This window comes from Somniosus microcephalus, unplaced genomic scaffold (assembly GCF_052327205.1).
Source record: "Somniosus microcephalus isolate GS21.2 unplaced genomic scaffold, FLI_Smic_1.0 unresolved_chr1, whole genome shotgun sequence".
NCBI classification, from domain to species: domain Eukaryota; kingdom Metazoa; phylum Chordata; class Chondrichthyes; order Squaliformes; family Somniosidae; genus Somniosus; species Somniosus microcephalus.
Window position 1 is genome coordinate 21,344,859 of NW_028225179.1, and position 17,723 is coordinate 21,362,581.

The following is a 17,723-nucleotide window of genomic DNA, read 5'->3' on the forward strand; positions in this document are numbered from 1 at the left end:
TGGTTTCCGTTTATTCACTGTTGGAGACTCGTTCCCGACGGAGGTCTAAACGCTGACCTGCTTGCCGTCTCCCGAGTGCACCCTCCCAGTCCGTTATTGCTTGCCTCCGATTTCGCTGCCTGTCTCAGCAGTAGAGCCCGCTGCTGGAGCTCCAGCCTGACGCCCAGGAAGGATTAGCGCAGTACCTGCCACCAGCTTGGCCAGCTGGTGAAACCACAGTTTCTTTTACTTCCTTGAGTCTTCTGGATGCTGGAGGAATCGATGTCCTTGAGGTGCTGCCGAATTGCAGGTAAGTCCGTTTCCACTTCATCGCCACTGTAGTGTCCGTGTGTAGATAAAGACACTGAAGACAGGAGTTGGATCATAGGTGTTTACTAAGCAAGTCTGTGGGGGGGTTCTAAAGGATATACACAATACACAGGCTTATATAGCCCAAGTGGCAATTACCGGCATTACGCACACCTGGGGCTCTTATAGGCACATACACCACAATTACTTTTAAAGGCACATACACCACAAGAGTCATCACAGCTAAATTCGCATTCCTGTTAAAAAGACTTATACAATTGATGATCCGTGAGTGTGCACCCACCCGATTTAATCATAGGGTCATAATCGCACAGACGGAGGTAATTCGGCCCATCGAGCCAGTGCCGGTTCTCTGTAGTGCAATCAAGTCAGTACCATTCCCTCGCACTATCGTCGTATTTCTGCAAGTTTATTTCCCTCAAATGCCGATCCAGACTCCCCTTGAAAACATTCAGTGTCTCTGATTCCACCACTTCCAACGGCAGTGAATTGCAGGTGATCACCAGTGCGTAATTTTGCTTCTTCACACTCCCCTGTATCTCTTGCCTATACTCTTAAGTCCCCTAGTCCTTGTACCATTAACTAGAGGGAAAAGACGTTCCCGGTCTCGCCTATCGAAACCCATCATTATCTTGTACACCTCTATCAAATCACTCATCAACCTCCTTTGCTCTAATGAAAACAAATCCAGCTTCTCCAACCTGCCCTTGTAGCTAAGATTCCCCCATCCCCGGAACCATTCTGGTAAATCTCCTTCGCACCCTCTCAAGGGCCTTCACATCCTTCTTAAAGTGTGGTGACCAGATGAGATGCAATACTCCAGTTGTGGCCTAGCCAGCGCTCCATAAAGACTCAGCATAACTTCTCTACTTTTGTATTCAATACCTCTATATATGAAGCCCAAGATCACAAATGCTTTGTTAACCACTCTCTCAATATGTCCTGCCACCTTCAGGGCCCTATGCACATTAACTCCCAGGTCCCTCTGTCCCTGCACACTATTTAAAACTGTGCCTTTAAGTGTATATTCCCTCTCCCTGTTCGTTCTGCCAAATAATAATAATAATAATTCAACTTTATTGTCATTGTACAATGCACAAGTACATGAACAACGAAATGTGATCTTGAAAGCTCCCATGAGTCCAGTACAAGTAACATTAAACGTAAATAGCACCATCCTGGGAGAAGCAAAGCCACTGTGTCTGTGCGCGCCACCATTCCATTTCCACTATTCCTCCTGTCCGACAATCTTCAGCCCAACGCCCGGGCCTGCTCACCAGCTGCCCCTCCCGGGGCTCCTTCCGTGACCTTCTCACCAACCGCCCCTCCTTGGGGCTCCTTCCGTGACCTTCTGCACCTGGTCTTCCCTGACAGTCACTCCTCCAGGTATTAACCAGGCCTGACTCTGCTTAGCTTCCGAGCTTTGCCAGTGACCCTGTCCCCATTCCCATCTGCAACTTGTCTGGCCGTTCTGTTAGCCTTTTTATGTCCTGTTGTAGTCGATTGGCATCATCATCACTGTTTGCCACACCCCCAAGTTTGGTGTCATCTGCGAATTTTGAAACTCTACTCTGTATTCCAATGTACAGGTCATTTATATATATAAAAAAAGGCAGTGGCCCCAGCACTGACCCTTGGGGAACACCACTGTCTACCATCCTCCAATCTGAAGTGCAGCCATTTACCACAACTCTCTGTTTTCTGTCCTTAAGCCAATTCATTATCCAAGCTGCCACTGACCCACCTATTCCATGAGCCTCAGTTTTGTTAACCAGCCTTTTATGTGGTACTTTGTCAAACGCCTTCCGAAAACCCATGTAGACAACATCCATTGCATTCCCTTCATCAATCCTCACTGTTACTTCATCAAAACATTCAATTACATTAGTCAAGCATGTTCTGCATTTTACACATCTGTGTTGGCGCTACTTAATCATCTTAAACTTCTCCAAGTGCCCGTCAAGTTTTTTCCTTGATTATTGTTTCTAAATCTTTACCCACCACTGATGTTAAACTGACCGGCCTGTAGTTATTGGATCATCCTTAAACCCTTTCTTGAAAAATGGTGTCACAATTGCCACTTTCAAGTCCTCAAGCACCTCCCCCGCATCTATGGAAGATTGGAAAATTATGGCAAGCCTTCCTTGTCTCTAATCGGCCGCACCCCGCCTCTTACTACCCGCTTACTGTTTACATGCCAGTAGTAGATTTTTGGGTTCCATTTTATGTTTCACGCCATTCTACTCTCATACTCCCTTTGCCATTCTTATTTGTATCTTCACATCCCCTCTCAACTTAGTATATTTGGTTTGATTTTGCCTTGAACAATTCGCCTGATATGCACCATACTACATCTTTTCTTGTTTAAACAGAAAGGAGGTTGTATGATGCATTTAAAGTAAACATCCCCTTTAAACAGATAAAGAATGATCTAGGAATGGCAGCACATCCCTTTTAAATTGAAACAGAATGATCCTGGCCTGACAGAACATCACTTTTAAGCAGAGACAGAATGATCCTGGCCTGACAGCACATCACTTTTAAACAGACACAGAATAACCCGGGACTGGCAGCACATCCCTTTTAAACAGATACAGAATGATCCGGTACTGACAGCTCATCCCTTTTAAACAGGTACAGAATGATCCGGGACTGACAGCACATCCATTTTAAACAGACACAGAATGATCCGGGACTGACAGCGCACCCTTCTAAACAGACACAGAATGATCCGGTACTGACAGCACATCCCTTTTAAACAGACACAGAATGATACGGGACTGGCAGCACATCCCTTTTAAACAGACACAGAATGATGCGGGACTGGCAGCACATCCCTTTTAAACAGACACAGAATGATCCGGAACTGACAGCACATCCCTTTTAAACAGACACAGAATGATCCGGGACTGACAGCACATCCCTTTTAAACAGGCACAGAATGATCCGGGACTGACAGCACATCCCTTTTAAACAGGTACACAATGATGCGGTTTATTCTTGGGCCCCAAGTTGAAGATTTAATCCACTGCCATTTTTTTGTCTTCGCCATTTCACTTGAGCCGAATGAACTGAATTTAGGTGTCAGCCGTGGCTCAGCGGCAGCAAACTCAAGCCCCACTCCAGAGACTTGAGCATATAATCCAGGCTGACACTCCAGTGCAGTACTGTGGGAGTGCTGCACTGTCGACCGTACCGTCTTTCTGAAAAGACGTAACACCGAGGCCTCAGATACCAGGGCACTATTTTGAAAAGAATGAGGATTTCTCCCCAGTGCACTGCCCATTATTTATCTCTCAACGAAAGAAAAAAAAACCCAGATAATCTGGTCATTAATGTTGATAAAATCTTTTGAAATTGTATTTGTTCCTAAACGTTAAAATTATGTTTCTGCTCTCTAATCATTTGTTTTCCCGCTAGTCTTTCATTTGGTTTCAATCTCAGAGGAAGGAAGAGAGAGGAAAAGGTGTATCTGTGATTCGCGATTTCTGTTCTATGTTTATGCAATGAGTCCGTGTTTATTTTAGTATTCGCATGAACAGCGCAGAGGCACAGACTGAAAAGACCAGTGTGGCCAGCAATGATGAGAATGGGATTCGTCCCCACGAGTCCAGAGCACAATGGATTAGTCCGAATGGCCATCGGTTTCAATGGTCGGTTTTAAGCTGGATTCAGAGCAGAGAAGAACAAGTTCCGCCCAGTGAGTTAACAGATCGCGCCCCACTCCGCTGCTCTGCCCCATAGTCCGACAAGATATTCCATTCCGCCTATATATTAGTAATTTAAGCCTTGTGATGAGCTAAATGTAGCATGCTTGGGAGGAAAATGTGCATCTGGACAGCAGTATCTGTAGGGTTTTTATTTTAGCTCTCTTCACTCTTTAGGGTAATCAAAGCTAAGATCAACCAAAGGTTTAAACTTTTCATACAAATCGTTTTATGAACATAATAATACAAGTTTTACAGAGAGAGATTTCTACAACCTTTAACTCAGTGGTGCAACTCAAAACTCAGAATGGTCAATTCTTCTGCTTCGGGAGAGGGAGAGATGAATTATGTGTTGGTGTCCTCCTTGTTGTTTTTCTGGTCAGTCTTCCAGATCTCCACTCCGTTTGTCTGTCTCCTGGCCTGTGTTCTGATTTCACTTTAGAATGGCTGCTCTTGTACCATTGCTGCTGACAGAAACAAGCCTTCCAGTGACTTTCCATTCTCTCTCTCCCATGGTTACACAGACTGATGCTACCGGACAGCACCGAGTGTATGCGAAGGTTCCTCAGAGACTATCGAGGCCTCCTTATCTGGAGCTTCCAGACAAGCTGCAGCACACTTTTGGAATTCGGTCAGCAAACCTTCTTGAAGTAAGTGATCCAGGTCTCTCGGCAATCCTTTAGTTTCCTTAAAACCGGCATTGCAAATTCCAAAATCCTCCCAGAGGGAGCAGATTGAAGAAAATACATTTTTTGAAGTAATTAATTACAATGATGAGAGAACCCGCTGCGAGTAGGGCTCGAACCGACGCGCAGGAAACACCCATTGGATTTCAAGTCCAACGCCTTAACCACTCGGCCATCGCAGCTACAATAATGCCACTTCCAACAATTTAAATTCTCAAATCGCTGACCCTGTTTATTATTGGTGATGACGGTTTCGTGATATTTAATTTGCTGCAAGTTCAGCAAGACCAGAAAAATCGCAGTTATCATTACAATAAAACAAAACTTCCGATATTTAACGGTAATGTAAGATGTTGAGAACAGTATGGAATATTCTGCAGGATAATGACAATAAACAGCTGGAACATTGTGTTCTGTTTCCACAAGACACAGATCAGCCTCAGCCTCTGCTCCCTGCCCGCCGGCTGCAGGAACCTTGTCTCCAGATTATTAACTGATTCTACGTTGCAGATAAATATTCAGGATAGAGACTAAACACAGCGGGTGGGATCAAATATATAAAGCAGTTATTTTACACCAGAGACAGCGATAGATGTCCTATATTGCTCAAATGCATCAATATGTGAATATGACAGTAATTGTGTTTAAATACAGTGGGGGATTTAAAGTAGATTCGGGGCCAGTAATTTCCAAGGTGATCGTTCCTGTGTCTCTCTTGCCTCTCTCCCTCCTTCCTCCGTTGGGATCACAGGTGTTTTTGCACAGAATTGAACCTAAATCATTCAAGTTCGAATATTGTAATTGTTGCATCACAATAATCAAAATCTTGTTAGAAATGTTGGCTCATTAGTTCCCCAGTGTCAGAGCAAGAATTGTCTGATCCCCTCATTTATTTCATGTAAGACACAAACACAGGTATTCATTCAGAATCAACCCACAGATTGAAACTGAGACAAACACAGTGAGATACAGACAACATCGGAATACATGGCGGAATAGACAGGAGAGGTGAATCAATAAAAAACGGCCTCAGCCTCAAACAGACAGTGACAGGTAGCTGATAGATATCAGTGAGAGGAGGCGACTGAATGGAGGTGGGATTTGGCTTCGTGGCTTAGCTGATTAAAATGCCTCTTTAATAAATAGGTTAGATCCTGGGTTCGACTCCCACCCGGACCTTTTTCTTTGTCCGAATGACTCTCCAGGGGTGAGTTTCTTCTCGTGTGAAAGGGATACAATCCTTTTAACTGTAGCTGCGGCTGCACTAGTTCCCATTATGGATTAAGACTCCATTCGCTGCGGGTCGTGGGTCGAATTTCACTGGTGTCAAAATTTCTGGCAGTGCTGATTTTGGGGTCTTCACCAAAAATCGATCTTTTCTGAGCAGTGCCGTGCGTGAGTTGGCTGTGGTTAGAGCAGAGCTGGCGCAGCTGATGTGTGATGCCAGGATCGTTCAGTGCTCAGTGCTCTGCGTTGTGGCCACAGCAACCTTACTTCGAATCTAAATCAATGTATAGCTCGCTTTATATCCTCTGTTCGCTGCGGCACCTGCTGAAAGAAGACAGCAAGAAATCAATCTTCTCGACATCAAACAGCATTTTTTTTATTGATGGTGAAAACTTATTTACTCCTTCAAACCCTGCGCGCTCACATGCCTGAGCTTGATGCTCCATAATTCAAACCCGCCTCTTCTCCGAGCTTTTTCTTCTGTCCACAATCTATAGCCCTCCTTTACTTTCCTCCTTCCGTTTCTTTGTCACTTTCCTGCGGCATTACCTTAATCTAACATTCACTTTCACCCACTTACACCGTTAAGTTTGCTCTGCTACCACCGCTGTTCCTGGCGGCACATGTCCCATTCACAGCAATCTGAATTGATGCTTTGAAACCAGTCGATACATTTAGAACTGCGGGACCGCATGTCAGACATGCATTTAGAAAGCAGGGCTGGCTTTTGGAAGCAAAACAACCGGATTGCACAAGAAATGTTCTTGGCCTAATGGAAAAAGCATCTGACGGTAATTGCTAACTGTAATTGGGATTGCTGTCAGTAGCGGATCATTCTATGTCTGTTTAAAACGGGTTTGCTCACATTCTTGCTTTGGTATTTTATAGCTGCGAGAAGTCCCGGGTTGAAATCCCGGAACAGCCCCGCTCACTTTTAGTCAAAACTCAGCTTCTTACAGCTGATTGACATTTCAGAAAACATAAATACTTTCCATTAAAAACATGAGATTTCGTGTCATTTTTCCCATATATTTCGAAATCACAGAGCTTCATTTAAGCAACTGAAAACCAACCAACTGAGAAAAGTTAAAGGCTCCCAGGTGTATTCTGCTCGGTGTCTCACTGGAGTTATTGCATCCGTGTTCGATTCCGGCCAATGCAGGACCTTTACATTTTGCTTTCTGCACCCATGAGCTCGACTGAATTGGGATAAACTTACATTCAGCGTCAATCTACTTGAAACACCCTCTGCCCTGAATATTAGTCAGTCCTGCTTCCTCTAGCGCTGAAAGGGTGTGAGAAGCTTGCTTGTGAATTGGTCCTATGGGTGCCAAATTCAAACCGTACAGGGTTCTGTACTGGCCGGGAATCAAACCGGTGTGTCCAGCCTGCCTGGCCTGATTAAAAGGGGTGTGCACCTCATCTTTCGATCAGGCACATTACTGCCTTCCTGAATTAATGGAATGCCTTTTGCTTACAGAAGCTGATTCTACATTTTCAGCCTTGTCGATCTGGGTGCACGGGCAGGACAAGCGGTAAAGGGAACTTTCTTGCGGAATATTTCTGTTTGGATGCAAAAAACAGGAAATGGAATGGCTGTGTTGTCGTAGACGGGAGAAGAGAGGTTAAGAGGATGGAATGTTAATCCATTGGGCTTATTTATTGTGTTGAATGTTTGATGCTGATAAACCTTCCCAGCATTTGACGGAATCTTACATAAAATTAGCTTTAAATTCTAACCGCGTCCAAAACACTGGTCTTGGCCGCTTCATTGTTCATACCTTGTTTAAATTAACACGGAGCATTGGAATTCTTCACCTTCTCCAATGAAGGTGAAACAGAGATCGCGAATCGGAGATCTTTATTCCTTCTTCCTTCAGTTCGTTCGGCTGGAGTGAAATGACGGAGGTAAAAAAAGATGACATCCAAACAGAAACAATTTGCACGAAAGTCCTCTTCACTGCAAGTCCTGCCCGGATCCACAGCATTGAAAATGTACAGTCAGCTTCTCTGAACAAATGGAATTTAGATATTTCCGTTACATGAGGTCAGTGATTGTTAGAAATGGTCCCGTGTAAAACAGGTCCGATCCAGGTTGGAACCCGGTGTACAAACCGACCGTGGCAGACTGGAAACTACAATTTTCTGATAACTTTATAATACACATCAAACTTAAACACCTTATCCATTATGTGATGCGGTTTTTATTTTCTGATTTGTTATTGTTCTTGAAATTCCACTGAATTAACTGAGGGCGGAATAGCGTTCACTCCACGTGATTGGCTCGGCTCATCCTTGGGCCGAGAGGCAAGTGGTGAAAACAAATTCTGCAACTGAATCATTAATATTCTTCAAGGAAGGGAAACTGCCCCCTACAAGTCCGGTCACACAAGTGGCCGCAGTCCCATTCCACTTTCATGATGCTTAATCCCCTCTGAGCTGGACCGACGAACCATTGTCAAGAAGGAGGCTCATCGTCTGCTCAGCAGAAAAGTCAATCTGCTGGAGGTCCAGCTCTGCCGGACTGCATGTTCTTTCAGACAGCTTTCCAACTGGACACAGGCATCCAACTGCCGTGCGAGCATTGCTGACTAGTTCAAGTCAACAATATCAGACACTCTTTACAAGACTAGTTTTGAATCTACTACCTGTATTATCAAATAAGATATTGCAAAATGAATAGCTCATCTTTGTCGTCTGTCTCCGTATCCTCTTATATTACACTCTAGAATAGTCAACTGTACTGAAAATATTGCGTTATTTTACTGTGACAGCGAAAAATCATTTGAGTGAAGACATTGGCCACGAGGTTTCACCATTTCTTCTCCTATATACGTGGCTGGAGAGATGGTGCAGGAGGGAGGGCTTTAGATTCCTAAGGCCTTGGGACCATTTCTGGGGAAGGTGGGACCTGTACAAGCTGAACGGGTTACACCTCAAGAGAGCCAGAACCAACATTCTCGTGGGGAGGTTTGCTAGTGCTGTTGGGCAGTGTTTAATCTAGCTTGGCAGGGGGATGTGCACCAGAATATAGGAGCAGAAAAGAGGAATAAGGTGCATAAAAGAGTGAGTGTGTTGGATAGTACTAGAGAAGAAAGTAGTACCAGAGTCGGAAGTAGTACAATATTAGATAGGAGCAGTCTAAGAAAGACTACGAAAAATAAAAAAAAATGGGTTTAGAATGCATGTACGTAAACGCACAAAGTGTGGTGAATAAGGTTGGTGAGCTACAAGAACAATTTCCTTGACCAGTATGTTTTTGGCCCAAGTAGGAAGGAGGCTTTGTTGGATCTGATGCTGGAGAATAACGTGTGCCCGGTCGACCAAGTGCCTGTGGGAGAACGCTTGCGTACGAGTGATCATTGTATCATAAGATTTAGATTAGCAATGGAGAGGAGCAAGGAACAATCTAGAGTGGAACTTCTAAACTGGAATAGGGCTAACTTCAATGGGAAGCGAAAGGATCCAGCCACATTAAAATGGAACCAAAGGATGATAGGAAAAGCTGTAAAGGAGCAATGGGTGATCTTTAAGGAGGAGATGTTCCAAGTACAGGCTAGATACATGCACACAAGAGGGAAGGGTAAGGGAACTAAAGCAAGGGTTCCTTGGATGACGAGGGAGATAGAGAAGATGATGAAACCAAACAAGAGGCTGTATGATGAATGTCAGGTGCATTCTTCAACGGTGAATCATGGATTTATGGAAGGCGATTGACAAAGTACCACATAGAAGGCTAGTTGATAAAATTGAGACTCATGAAGTAGGTAGTTCAGTGGCAGCTTGGATAAGAAATTGGCTTCAGGACAGAAAAGATCTGCAGTTCTCTTCCATTTTTCTTTTTTTCCTCCATATAACTTGATTCCCTTACCAAACAACACCGTGTAGGGCTCAGTTTGGAATCTACAATTGGCCTCCAGCATCCAAAGCCTTTTCAGATAGAGAGTTCTGGATTTCTAAAAACCTTTGGGAGAAAAGTTGCTTTCGAATTTAATTTCTAAATGGCCCGGCTCTAATTTTGAGGTTATGACCGTTGTCTTTGATTCCCCAACCAGTGGAACTAGTTGAACTCTATCTACACTAATAATCCATTTATCATGTTCAACCGATCACCCCTCAATCTTTTAAACTCAAGTGAACAGAAAGCAACTTTATACAATCAATCCTCATAATTTAACGCTGTAAGTCTTGGTGTTAACCTGGTAAATCTGCACTGCACAACTCCAAGGCCAATATGCCCTTCCTGCGTGCCATGCCCAGAACAGAACACAATACTCCAGATTTGGCCCAACTAGAACTTTGTAAACTGGAGAATATCTTCCTCCTCTTTAGTATTTCAGCCCTCTTGAGGTAAAGGCCAACCTGCTTTGGAAAGGGTGCAGAGGAGAACCACTAGACTAATTCCCAGTATAAAACAGCTTAGTTGTCAAGATTGGCTGAACGAGTTGCGTGTCGACACTTTACAGAAGCCTCGACTGAGGTTTGATATGATCGAAGTTTATAAGATGATGAAGAGTAGGTTTTGTTCCAGTTCACAATTTGTTCCAATTAAATATTTGAGAGAGGAGCAGGGGTGACTCTTTTAAGTTGTATAAGGCCAGATTTTGATCAGATGTCTGGAGGTAGTTCTTCTCCCAGAGAATAGTGGAACTCTGGAACAATCTCCAGGCTCGAGCAGTGGACACCGATTCGCTGAATTTCTTCATGTGAGAGCTGGACCTGTTTCTGGCTGGGGCAGATTCGCCTCGTACAACAGCTCTGTACTGCGAGGAATACAGGGCCAGAGTGATTTCCTCGACTAATTCCGCTCACCTAGATGCATCAGAGGAATTTCCCCGAATAGAAACTGAGATGGAATGGACACAAGCTGTCTGAAATGGTGGCATATAAATTCTACACAGGCTGAACGGCTACTTTGCCAGCGGCTCGTTGTTTTGGTGGTGTGGTTCTCGCTAAAGGGTTTCACTGATTGATATGTGAGAGGTCTCATGTACAAATCCCGGAAAAGAGCAATATTTTCCCAATTTGTAGTGAAACACCATCAGTTTACGGCGCAGCGCAACCCATCTCGCCTCGTGCTTGCTGCAACATTTACATATTAAAAATGATGCACGCCTTTAATGCATCATTATTATGATTCGCATTCCCAGTAATGTCAGGCTCCATAATGATAATTGATCATACGCTGCCATTCTGCGATTCTGGTTTGTCTAAAGTTAGACTGAAAATGAAAAAGTCCTCGTTGGTTCCGGGTTTCAATAGCCTGCCACGTGCCTATAATATCAGAGTCGCCCAGTTATTCACACAGAAATTGTTGCCCTGCCAATCCAGGTCAGTAAGCACAGGGTTAATGGCTGGACGGGACTAGTGCGAGTAAGGATTCGGGCAGGCAGGATTACCTCAGTTCTCCGAAGGATAGAACGTAGGAGGCCGGCCAGGCGTGCATTGGAACAGTCAAGTCTGTTGTGTTCTGTTCTAAGCACCGCACGCAGGAAGGATATATTGCCCTTGGAGTGGTGCAGTGCAGATTTACCAGGTTAATACCGAGGTTTACAGGGTTATGTTTAAAGGATTAATTGTATAAACTTGGCTTTTGTTGTCTTTAATTTAGTAGATTGATTGGTGAGCTGATCATGGTGTTTAAAGTGTTAAAAGGTTTAATAGTGTAAATAGAGTTAAACTAGTTCCTCTGACTAGGGAATCAAGTACAAGGGGGAAAAAATTTAAACTACAGCCGCTCCATTCAAAAGTCAAATCAGAAAGCATCTTTACACATAAAGGTTTGTAGGAATCTGAAACTCTCTTCCCGATAAGTCCATGGGGGTCAATTGTTGCTTCCAAGACTGAGATTGACACGTTGTTGTTAGGTAAGGGGATCAAGTTATATGGAGCAACGGCAGAAAAATGTAGTTGAGTTGAAGACCAGCCTTGGTCTAATGTAATGTCGGAGCAGGTACAAGGTTGAAAAGACTACTCACGCTCTAAGTTTGTGAATTCTGTTCTCTTCCTTCTCAGATAACTTTACCCTACATTAGCTGTCAGCAGACTGGATCAAGAAATCGTCTTTTCACTCCTTCTACTCTTTAAGGTCGCATCCCCACCCTTCGTTCTCCTCTTCCAGTTCTGGCAGAGCTGGAAGCCGAGGAGGTCGAAGTTGCACCAGGTTCAACCGTACACAGCAGTACTGCGCAGCAGCCAGCAGAGGGAGCAGGTACTGCAATACTGAACAGCGGTCAGTGGAGGGAGCAGCAGTATCAGGTAGTGTAATACTGCACAGCGGCCATAGGAGGGAGCAGCAGTACCAGGTGGTGCAATACTGCACAGCAGCCAGAGGAGGGAGCAGCAGTACCAGGTGGTGCAGTACTGCACAGCGGCCAGAGGAGGGAGCAGCGGTACCAAACACACCTCGATCCTTTAGAACAAACATACACGGGGGGAGGGATTTTACCCCTACCCGCTGGATTGAAATTTTTAGCCTAGAACGGAGGCATGTGCGACATGGTAATGCAGAGATCTACAAGAAAGTAACTCGTGTGGAATACCAGATTAGATTGTAGGAGAAATAACAAGAAGAAACAGCCTCAAAATTAAAACTAAACTCATTAGGACAATGATGAACACTTAGAATGGACTCCAGGAAGAGCGGTGGCGGTGAAAACCCCGGAATGATTTAGGAAAAAACTGGATTAAACAATGAGGTGAAGACTACGAATGCTCTGGAGGGCTGTATTAGAATGGGCTGAATGGCCTTTCTCACGGGTAAGGATCTTGTGATCATTGTGGGTAGGTGTGAAAACTGTGTCCTTCCCAGTGTCAATCATTATTTATCTTAATGACTGTCTGTATACTGAATAAAGCTGGGACATCAATCATTCTGGCCAATTTTTATACCTCAGTCAACATAACAAAAAATACCAGATGATCTGGTCATTGTCACATTGCTGTTTGTGGGAGCTTGCTGTGCGCAAATAGGCTGCCGCATTTTCTACATTACAACAGCGATGTACAACAGTACTTCATTGGCTGTAAAGTTCTTTGCGACGTCCGGATGTGGTAAAAGGCGCCCAATAAATGCAAGTCTTTCGTTCATTTATCTACTTCAGTGAGATGAAAATCCAGAACTGGTTGAGTATCGCATTCAACTTCCAGAAAAAACTCGTTGATAGAAAGTGTAGACCGTAGAGATTGCCTTTGATCTGAAATATTTGCCCTGACCTCTTCCCAAAACATTTGCGATTCACGTGGATTGATTTGGAAACTTCTCTTTTATCTTTCCAAATGTTACAAAGGGAATTCAAGTTCAAAAGTCGCAAGCAATGTGAGGCCTCGTCCCGGATTTGAACGCGGGCCCTCCCGCAAACTTTATACTCAGTCGCAGCTAAAGCAAGAATCATACCACAAGACCAATGAGCTGCTGGTACGCGTATGCATACTTAAAGCCTTTCCATAATCAAGCCATGTGTTGGCCGTTCTTGAAAAGCAGAGCACTTGAGACCGAGACAGCTCTGACATTGCCTTCTCTACCTGTCTTCTAAAGTGCCACACTGCTCCACTCAGTCAGTTAATGAGCTGTTAGGACGGTAATGTATCCAGGCAGCAGCTGCCCATCACGAGAGCAGCAGCAGGTTTCTGCATTAGTTTGGCGCGAGGCCTCAGATTTGGGCAATGTTTCAGCAAAGGCAGTGAGAAGACATGCAGGCAGCGAGTGACGCAACAATCGCCCCGGAAGTGACCATTCGTTTCTGTGACTGTGGCAAGTTTTGTTTGGGCAGGGGGTTCAGTTCATAGCCCCACCCATCTCCTCCCCCACCCATCGTGATTTCTGCCACATTTGCACATTCAGGATCGGGCCCGGGCAGATTCATCCATGTCTCACCCCGGGGCGCTGAGGCTCCTACCGCCCCTGATTATCAATTAACCCATCTGTAAATTAAAACCTAAGAAACTGCTTTACAAAGCACAGGTGCGGACGGAGACGCTGTGATCTTCTGACAAAATCTCAGCCCCATCAGACAGATTTTTTTGTCTATAAAGATCAAAGCAGTTCCTATGTGTCCCAGACAGCTTCGATTCAGACCAATAAGCTTACTCAGACCTAGACTGTACCTACCCTGACATAGGGAGCATCATCACAGGCGCATACTTTCCTAGACGGGACCAGACAACTCCTACCCTGACACAGGGAGCACCATCACAGGCAGAGATTTTCCTAGACGGACCCAGGCAGCTCCTACCCTGATACAGGGAGCACCATCACAAGCACAGACATTCATACACAGTCCCAGGGAGCTCCTTCCTTGACTAAGGGGGCACCATCACAGGCACAGACTTTCCTACACAGACCCACGGAGCTCCTACCCTGACACAGGGAGCACCACTACAGACACAGACTGTCCTACACAGACCCACTCAGCACCTACCCTGATCCAGGGAGCACCACCACAGGCACAGACTTTCATACACAGACCCAGTCAGCACCTACCCTGATCCAGGAAGCACCATCACAGGAACCGACTTAACTACACTGACCCAGGGAGTTCCTACACTGACACAGGGAGCACCGACACAGGCATAGACTTCCCCACACAGAACCAGATAGCTCCTACCCTGATCCGGGGAGCACCTGTACAGACCAAATAACTCCTGCACTGACCCATTCGCTCCTGCATAGAAAAAACAATTCCTACAATGACACAGCCAGCACCTATACATGAGTCCCTACAATGATAAGAACACTTCCTGCACGGGCACGGTCAGTTCCAAGAAAGGCACAGAATGTTCCTACACGGACCCAGACATTCATATGCAGACCCAGACTGCTCCTACACAGACCCAGACATTCCTACGCAGACCCAGACAGCTCCTACACAGACCCAGGCATTCCTACACAGACCCAGACAGCTCCTACACAGACCCACACATTCATACACAAATCCAGACAGCTCCTGCACAGACCCAGACAGTCCTACACAGACCCAGACATTCATACACAAATCCAGACAGCTCCTGCACGGAACCAGACATTCCTACACAGACCCAGACATCTTCTTAATAGAAACCAAAGCAAAATGCTGCTGTTGCTGGAACTCTGAAATATAAGCAGGAAATGCTGGATATACTGAGCAGGTCTGTCAGCATCTGTGGAGAGAGAAATAGTAGATATTGCTGGTTGATTGGCTTTCGTCAGCTTCTTCATATACCCTGGTTACTCCTACAAAAACCTAGAAAGAACCTACACTGACTCAGATATAACATACAAAGCCAAACCATTCCTACCCTGACACAGACAGCTCGTACACAGATTCAGATATAACATACAGACTCAGACAGCTCCTATCCTGACACAGACAGCCCTTACATAGACCCACATATAATGTACAGACCAGACAGCTCGTACCCTGACACAGACAGCTCTTACACAGACCCAGATATACATACAGAACCAGACAGCTCCTACCCTGACACAGCCAGATCTTACACAGACACAGATATAACATACAGACCCAGACAGCTCCTACCCTGACACAGACCGCTCTTACACAGACCCAGATATAACATACAGACCCAGACCGCTCCTACGCTGACACAGACAGCTTTTACACTGACCCAGATATAACATACAGACCCAGACCGCTCCTAACCTGACACAGAGAGCTTTCACACACACACTCAGATATAACATACAGAGCCAGATAGCTCCTACGCTGACACAGACAGCACTTCCACAGTCCCAGATATAACATAGAGAGCCAGACAGCTCCAACCCTGAAACAGACAGCTCGTACACTGACCCAGATATAACATACAGAGCCAGATAGCTCCTACGCTGACACATACAGCACTTACACAGACCCAGTAGCTCCAACACAGACCCAATAAGTTCTTACACAGACCCAGGAAGCTTCTACAAAGACCTGAACAACTCCTGCGCAGACCATGACCTACTACTCGGACAGTTGCTACAAGGACCCAGATATGCCGAACAAAGGCCCAGACAGCAGGTGAGGTCAGATAATTCAGCTTAGCCCAGAGATGAAGCCTGGACCTTTCCTGTTCTTTAGGCTCAGTAACTCACCAAATAAGATCAGCGAACACACCACAAGCCACGGAATGATCCTGGGCCCAACCTGCTCAGTATGGGGCTCAGTACCACACCGGGTGATATCTGCTAACTCAATACAAACCGGGGATGAATACAGAGAGTTTACTGATTGTATGGCTCAGTAGCACACATCATGCGATGATCTAACACACCACAGGCCGGTGATGAAGCCTGGGCCCATCGTGCTTTGTGCAGCTCAATATCATGCCGGGTGAGATCAGCTGATGAAGCACAGGCCAGTGTCGGATCCTCGGCCCTTCCTACTTTCTGTGGAGCCCGGCAGCACACTGGGTGAGATAATCGATCTCAGTGCAGGCAGAAATGAAGCCTGGGACTTTCCATCGCGCCTGTGCTGCCTCTTTGTTAATACTCTCCATTAGTTCCAATACCCTAATGTTTTTCTATTGCCATGTAAAGATTTCCCTTCCAGTATTAATCCAATTCCCTTTTGAAAGTTATTATTGAATCTGCTCCCACCATCATTTCAGGCAGTGCATTCCAGATCACAACAACTCCCCGTATGAAACAATGGTCCCTTATGTCGCCTCTGGTTCTATTGCCAATCAGATTCAATTAGTGGTTTCTGGTTACCTGCCCTTCTGCCGCTGGAAAGAGTTTCTCCTTATTTACGATGTCAAAACCGTTCATGATTTTGAACACCTCAGTCAAATCTCCTCTTAGCCGTCTCTGCTGTAAACAACCCCATCTTCTCCAGTCTCTCCACTTAACTGAAGTCCCTCATCCCTGGTACCATTCCAGTACATCTCCTCTGTTCATGTCTTCCCTCTCATAAATAATCACAATGAAATGTTTACAAAGAAAAGCACGAACATAATAAAAAGGAAAGCGAAATAAATACTGAGCAAAATGATGTGAAAGTTCAGAAGGTGAAAAGAGCAGAACATCTGAGTTTTACTATCGATCAGTGAGAGGAATCCATCGCTCTCTTGTGCTTGTGTGTCGGTTTACTGACAAAGCCTGTAATTGAGAAGAAGAAGAAGTTTGGTTTGCAGAACAAGACGGGCCCCTGGGGTGGAGCCAACAGCTGTTGCTCTGCAATAACAGACAGAGAGTGCGCAGTGCGGTGGGTCCCGTTAGCTCAGTCGGTAGATCATAAAACTCTTAATTTCAGCGTCGTAGGTTCGAGCCCCACCTTAAGCAGTTGTATTATTTTATTTTAAGTCTTATTTCACAGGCGGTCCCCAGCTCTGAATTCCTGCAGTGCTTCAGTGAGTGTTTGATATAAATGTAATTCAACAGCGGTTTCAGGAAATCTCTTCCTGATTCGGGACTCTTATCTCTCCAGCATCTCGCTGCTGAACATTGAACTTCATATAATTTCCCCTGCAGCTCGGGGTTAGTGTGCTCTGTAAATGTTACAACAAAAACCTTCAGTATATTTCGCTCCGTGTCCAAACCAATGAGGTCTCCCCTGGTGTGTCAGCTTTCTGTAATTATAAACACTTCAACAGATCATTAACATAACCTGAGCTCCGAGATCTGGTCGGGCCCCATTCCCACGGAGTGAGGAATGAGCGGAGTCCACCCGGGGTTAGATTTTCTTCCAAAAGAGAGACACGAAGCATCATTAACGGGAGGCCAGAATAGCTCAGTTGGGAGAGCGCTCGACTGAAGATCAGAAGGTCCCTGGTTTCGGCCGTTTTAAGTTATTTTGTGTCTCTTTCTTTGGTC

The 17,723-nt window shown here is 45.2% G+C and overlaps 1 non-coding gene across 1 annotated transcript; it reads right to left on the reverse strand.

Moving 5' to 3' along the window:
* Positions 1-4,800: 4,800 nt before the first annotated feature.
* On the reverse strand, positions 4,801-4,884 carry trnas-uga (transfer RNA serine (anticodon UGA)). Its single transcript has one exon. It is a non-coding gene; the product is annotated as a tRNA-Ser (tRNA).
* Between the last annotated feature and the right edge of the window lie 12,839 nt (positions 4,885-17,723).